This window comes from Sylvia atricapilla, chromosome 7 (genome assembly GCF_009819655.1).
Source record: "Sylvia atricapilla isolate bSylAtr1 chromosome 7, bSylAtr1.pri, whole genome shotgun sequence".
Lineage (NCBI taxonomy): Eukaryota > Metazoa > Chordata > Aves > Passeriformes > Sylviidae > Sylvia > Sylvia atricapilla.
Genome location: NC_089146.1, coordinates 29,179,698 through 29,186,734, shown reverse-complemented (window position 1 = coordinate 29,186,734; position 7,037 = coordinate 29,179,698).

The following is a 7,037-nucleotide window of genomic DNA, read 5'->3' as shown; positions in this document are numbered from 1 at the left end:
GATTTAAAGTGGATGTTAGGGACCTGTTAAGTTCTAATTTTTCTCTTTATTTTGGAGGGGCTTGCATTGGTGGTGGTTTCATTCATGGAAATGCTTAAACATTAGTAGTTTTAAATGGGCTATTAAGCCCTGTTGCTATCTCTTTCTTCATTAGCATTAGGAATAGGAGAATTACTGGTGACTTTTATACTTCATTTTAGGAGGAAGCATTGGAGAATATAGATAGCCATTTTTCCTGTGGTCTGAATTTGTCATAGCCGTCGGGTATGTCTGGGTGGCAGCTCTGAGGTGTTCATCCGTGTGTGCACATTGCCTTTGTGGAGCAATTTCACAATGCACTTTAATCTGATCCAACCGCTGACCACTCCTGGAAGAAACAGTCCTGTTCCCTGCTCCTGCTTCCTCACTGCCCTGCTCCTGTATTCTCCACCTGCTCCATCCCACTGATCCAAACAAAACCTCATGGCTTTTCTGTGGGAATGTTTTTGTCCCGCACCCTTGGCACCTGCAGGATGCTGTGCTCAACCCAGAGCAGGCAATGAGGAGGTCTGAGTGGGGAGAGGTGCAGGACATTTCCCTTTGGGCAGGTACCCCCTGTGTTGGATTGTTTCTTGGAATACCACTGAGAGTTGGGTAAATAACAAAACACACCAAATGTCCCACTGGAATGACCTATCAGCTGTAGTTGATTTTGCAGAAGTTTGGCTATTTAGAAAGGTTATACTAATCATGCCAGTAAACTGCTCTGATTATGAAGTGGTTGACTTTTCTGTTCAGGATAAACCTTTCCAAAGTGAATTCCACTATTCCACTAAATAGGGAAGGAAAAAATTCTGTATTAGAACAAGAATGTTAATTTAGGCACTATATGTACATATGTACACTATATGTACATAAACTGCCTAAATGTACACTATATTGTTTTATATTGTTTATACTATATTATGTACACTATACTAATTTAATCTTACACAAACAATTGTAGCATGACCATAGAGGTGAACCCTAAGAAGCTGAGGGGTTTCCCCAGATTGCCTTTGGAACAGTTTATTCTGTGTGCATTTTGCACAAGTAACCTTTACATGTTTTGTGGTTTGGGCTCTGCATGCACTCCTTCATCCAAAAGCTCTTGAAGCAAGGATGTGGGAGGAATGCTCAGGTATGTGTTCTGTAGCTTCAGGTATCTTTGCTCATGAGGAATTTTGCCTTGCCTTACTTTAGTGAAAACACACTTCCCAAAATGTGGAGCTAAAGGCTACTCCCAGTGTAAGGTTACCCTGAAACCATTTAATACCTTGGGCTGAGCACAGTGTCAGCTTTTGTGAGGGGAATCTTGGAGGTAGTTTTCATCAGAACAGTATCAGGTTGCTAAAGGCAAGTTAGAACTGCTGTTGTGCAACCTGGCTCTTGTGTTTGGGTTGTTGGATCTTAGAAAACATGGTCAAAGAGGGTATATTGCTATAGTAAAAGTCGTGTTTCTGTCTGAAGTCTTGGCTACAGTCCTTCTGAAGGAGCTAAGGTTTAAGCCAGAAGAATAGTTACATTTTAACAACTTGCTTTTCCTGTTTCCCTCAGCCTTCTTTCATACCCTTTTGCCTTGCAAAAAGTAGGGGGAAGATAGCATAGGAGAGAGAGTGAGTGGGTTATGGATATAACAGGAAATATAGCCTTTTAACACTTAAAAGGAGTAGTAGAAGTTCTAAAACTACAAACACTTTCACAGGACAACATTTACAAATACAGAAAGTCCATCTTACTTTAAAAAAGAGCAAAAACATTAAACTAATTCTGTTCTACAAATAGATACTAAACTGCAGATGATTTTCATCTTTTGTCTCTGCTGTTAATCCTTAAATGTATTTTCTTTTCTCCTCTGTCATAAATTAAATAGTCTTTTAAATCCTACAGAATTCGTGTTTCTGCACATACGGATTTTATTTTTGAAGTGAACCCAATTAGTATTTCTGAGTACTTGCTCATTAAATTAAATAATGCCTTACTGCATGGCTAAGAAAAGAAGGGAGAAGACAGAATAACCCTTACCATCAGTCAAAGCGGAGAACAAGACTTGGATTAGGTGTTGCACTCTGCTGGCTTAAAAATTTTGCCGCTTTCCTTCAGGGTCTCTGTTCAGATCTACTCCATAGCAGCCACCATCCCAGCAGACTTTTTGCATCAATTAATGTTTTCTCTTGATGGTATTTTTATTTTTGATTCTGAATTGAAATGTTGTCATGCTTTTCATGCAGCATGTTTTCATTTAAGTGGTTGTTTCTTTAATTAGGAATATTGTCTTTACCGCTCAGCTCTCCAGCTCAGTGCACGAAGTCTTTGGAAAAGCTGATGTCAGAGTTCCTGAAATGAATCTTTCTGAAGTGCAGCTGGAGGCTTTGGTGAAGCAGCGGTTTCTGAATGAAGCGATGGGGTTCACTGGGTGGGGATGTGCTGCAGGCAGCTGTGGAGCACCCTGTGAAAAAAGAAAGTGCTGGAAGGGTCCTGTGAGACCTTTTTGGGGCAGACCTTCCCCTTCCTCTCCCTCTTCTCCAGGGGCCTCTGCCTGTTGATGTCTCTTGTGAGATGCTTTACCTACAGTAAAAGCTTGGAGAATCTCTACCAAGCAAAGTGTATTCTTGAAAGATTTTGTTGACAGCTCTTTTTCTCTCAGTTTATACAGGAACTATATACTCTTAAGAAAAATCTTGAGATGACTTAATCGAAGTTCTGAAATTGCATGAAAAACATCTCTGCAATGGGGATTAACAATGTTTTATGCCAAGAAATTTGCTTGTGTATGTGTATGTGGTTTGCATATTTGTAGCTTCCCTAGAGATAATCTCTAAGTAAGTTGATCTTTATTTCACAAATGCATCTTGCACTTAAAAACATATTTAATCTTTGCAGGCTTGGTAAAGTGATCTTGTTTGAATGCTTTTAACTTACATTTCTTAATCACACTGCCATTCTTCCAAGAACACTTCTCATCTTCAATTTAAACGATAGGATTCCTTTTATGTGAGCCGAAAGGTGTCACTTGACAAATTACAAGTGTTTTACTGAATTAATTGCATTTGGGATGCCTCTTGCTAGGATTAATAGCCTGTTTTTGTTTGTCATTCTTTGTCTTAAAACATTACCTCTTTATTTTAAAACATCACCTGCGAGTCACGTAACTCACATCCTGTTTCGTCACTTCTCCTATGCAGCCTAACACTGTGAGTTCTCACTCTTTTCCTATGAAAAGCCAGGTGTTTGAAAGCCTTATTTAATAGCAGTGCACTCACTGCACCACTTCTGATATGACTCAAGATCATGACTGGAAGACAACTTGAGGGGTTTCAGTTGCATGACTCTGCTAAACCTGCCAGTCAGGGTGAGAAAGAAACTGTTTCTATGTCCTTCAAGTGAGGGAGCCCGGAAGACCCATGAATATGCATCCACAGCTGGCCTGTCCTCTGGGGAAGCTGCTGTATCTCGCCAGCTGTCCCAGGGTTCGGCATGTCAGGAGTCTTCCTGCCTCTGTTGGTGAGAGTGGCAGGATCCTCTGTGCAGTTAAACACTCTGCTTCTTTGCCTGCCTAACTTCCTGCCAGGAAGTAGCTTTAAATCCAGGATTTCCGCAATTCCTACCTGATTTCAGAGTGATGTGGCAGTATCATCCTCCGTGTGGAACAGCCTTCTGTGCTGTTCTTGCCAGTGGCCTGAGCAGATAGATTAGGGCCACCATGTTCTCACACTTGATGCTGTTTGTTCTCCCTTGAGTGTGTTTCAGTATCTTGAGTTCTTATATTCTCATACCTGCACATGCCATTCATTTGGAGAATCCACAGTGACCTGATGGTGTCATATTTCTGTAGTGTGGAACAAAAGCATAGTGAATGACAATCTGTGTGAGAAGTATCCTGAGTATGGATTGACGTCAGATAAAGGCTGAAATGAGTAGATGTATCAGTTTTATTTTCCTTGAAGTCCATCTTTCAGGCTAGATATTTAGAATGCTCTATGAAAAGAACAGTCTCAGCCTTAGGTCTTTTGCACCATCTTTTACCAAATCTTAAGAATTTCAGTCCTATCTCACCTTTCTCACTTGGCACAGGATATTCCAAACCAAAAAGATGATAAATTAGTTCTCATTTTCTTTTATGATGTTGTTGCAAGATCTCTGGGAGATCTGCATCAGTGGGAAGAATACCGCCTTAGTGCTGTGCCAGGTTTTGTTTGTTTGTTTATGCTATTGCTGAGAAACTATCAGTATGGTTTCCCAGTTACATCTGAAAAATACTTCAGGACTTATATAATGTCTGCAAGTAGCTATGTGACATACCAGACCTGCATTTTCCCTTGAAGACATCTCATTCCCTTACTCTAAATTGATTAATTTGAGAGTCAACTTGTCACATAGCACCACCGGAGCTCGCTCAAGGCATTAAGAAATTGTCCATGTTTGAAGACAGATACTGTGAAAATCAAAAGCATGATTTCAAACTTCCTTCTGTTAGAATTGCAGGAGAACAAAAAAAAAAAAAAAAAAGACAAATCACAAGCATAAATGTGCTGAACAGAATTTTTCCATGTTATTCTCTTGTCACGGGTGGTTTTGGTCCCTAAAATGGGCTCTTTATATAGGAAGGGAGAATGTTAGAAAGATTGATGACGCTGTCATATATAAAGACATTTAGCTTGGTGGCTCTGTCCTCCTGATTTCCAGCAGAGCAAGGCTTACTAAAAATAATAAAAAAAGTATTTGCCTGAAAAGGTTCTTCCTTTGGTGTGCTTCTTAAGTATCTGAAACTGAGAGAGGTCAGACCATCCTGGCTGTCAGCCTTTATATGAGGTATTCAGAAGTTTAGAACCTCTCACAGTAGAGAATAGGGACAAATGTTCTTTCACTTTTGAGTTATAAGACATGAGTTGCAATCAGGATATGTTAATAGTCTTTTTGCTTTGTTTGTTGAGGCGTGTGGTGAGATTATTTTTTTTTAAATTGAGTTAATTTTACTTTATGAATCTTAAGAACCAGTAGTAGTACTTGAAACAAAGTACAGTGTAGGAGAACCTCATGAAAATTTTCAGCTCTTTATGCTGGTGGCTTCCATTCCTACCAAGTAATCTAGGATCTCACCTAAGAAGAAATCACTATTTATTTTGTAAACTTGGTGTAGTTTGATATAAAGAAAGCTTCACAAATGTTTAGATACATTGAGAAATTTCGAAATACATTCCCAGAGAAGAAAATTATTTAAATAGTGATCAAATGGATCCAACTAAATATGGAAACTCAGACATTTGATGTACTTTTGTTTGATAGAGATTTTTGCATGTTGGCAGGCCGTTAGACTGACTGTCACGGTGCAGTTTGGCAGAGTGGTGGCCCTGCTTGCTTTAGGCAGAGATCTGATTTCTGTAGATGTAACCTGTAGAGAGACCTGATTTCTTTGGTTATGAATTGTCATTGCAAGCTGCTGAGGCAGCAGCATGGCTTCTGAGTCTTGAATGGAGATGGATCCTTTCTCCATGCTGCAGTCTCAGGGGGATGGAATTTGAAGCTGGTGTCTAGCAGTGTACCCACATCACACCTGTGTTCTGACTCTGGATGCATCAAAATCAAAGGTGCTGCTGCTGTCGTGATGCTGCCCAAGGTCCCATCTGGTGCTTTGGTTGGGTCTCTGTGTATTGTCCAACTTGACTGTGCCTCTGCTCCCACCCCTGTGTCTGCTGTGGCCTGTGTGTGTCTTGCCTCTTCTCTCTGGCCGTGTGGACATGGAGGGATGGAGGAAATATGTCTGTCTGTTTGTCTGTATTTCTGTTGATGTGTCTATCTCAAGGAGCACTGAGGAATGGGTGGTAGGGGTTATGGGCCTGGGGAATAGGGTGAAGGACTGCTCTGACTGGACATCCAGTGTGCCAAGGAGAAGAAGAGTCCTACAGCTATCTTGCATAGATGATTATTAGTAGAATAAGAAGATGCTGCCACTTCCAGCTTCACAAAAGCCTCCTGCTCGGTGCTAAAAACCAATTAATAATGTCACGATACTTGCTGCAATATTGTGAATTGTATTGCTTTTCATGACTGGAATTTATATTTCCTCACTAATGCTCCTGCTTAGTGGGTGTAAAAGTGAATGTCTTTTATGAACAGTTTTGACCTCTCTATAGTCTTTACTTGATGTAGAGCTTTATAAAGTTGCATTTTCATAGAATTACAGAATAGTTTGGGTTGGAATGGACCTTTAAAGGCCATCCAGTCCAAACCCCTGCAATGAGCAGGGACATCTTCACTTAGATCAGGTAGTTCCAGCCCCATCCAACCTGGCCTAGAATGTTTTCTTGTTTATCCACCGCCTCTCTGGCCATCTTGTGCCAGTTTATTTTTTATTTATTGTTACAATGAGGGTGTTTCAGGACCCTTATTGTAACAATATTCTTCCTTATGTCTAATCTAAATTGACCATCTCTCTGTTCAAAACCATTACCTGTTGTCCTGTTGCAACAGGCTCTGCTAGAAAGTTCTTTCACCACCTTAAAAGCTTCCTTTTAAGTAATGAAAGGCTGCAATAAGGTCTCCCCAGAGCCTCCTCTCTCATAGTGTTGGCATAGCAGAGATGTTCTAGCCCTTTGATAATTTTCCTTGCTTCCCCTGGACTTGCTCCAATATATCCACATCCTTTCTGTGTTGTGGCCCTAGAGCTGGATGTATCACTGCAGGTGGGATCACAGGAGAGTGGAGTGGAGGGGCAGAATCACCTCCCTCAACTGCTGCTTGGATGCAGCCCGGTTTTCTCTCACTTGTGGATATGAAGATGTTCCAGGAGCTACAATGCCCTGGGGTAGCAGCAATGGAAGGGCACTGAAAGGACAAAGAAGTAGGGAGAACAGGACCAACATGAAAGAGGCGTTTATAAAAGACAGTCAAAATGGAAAAAGAGAACAGAGCAAAGAGGGCAGACAGGAAAAAATGGAAAGTTTTCTGAGGAATGAGAAGGAGGAATTAGGCATCATTTAATTACCATAATTTTGCCAGTAGTCAGAAGCACTGATTTG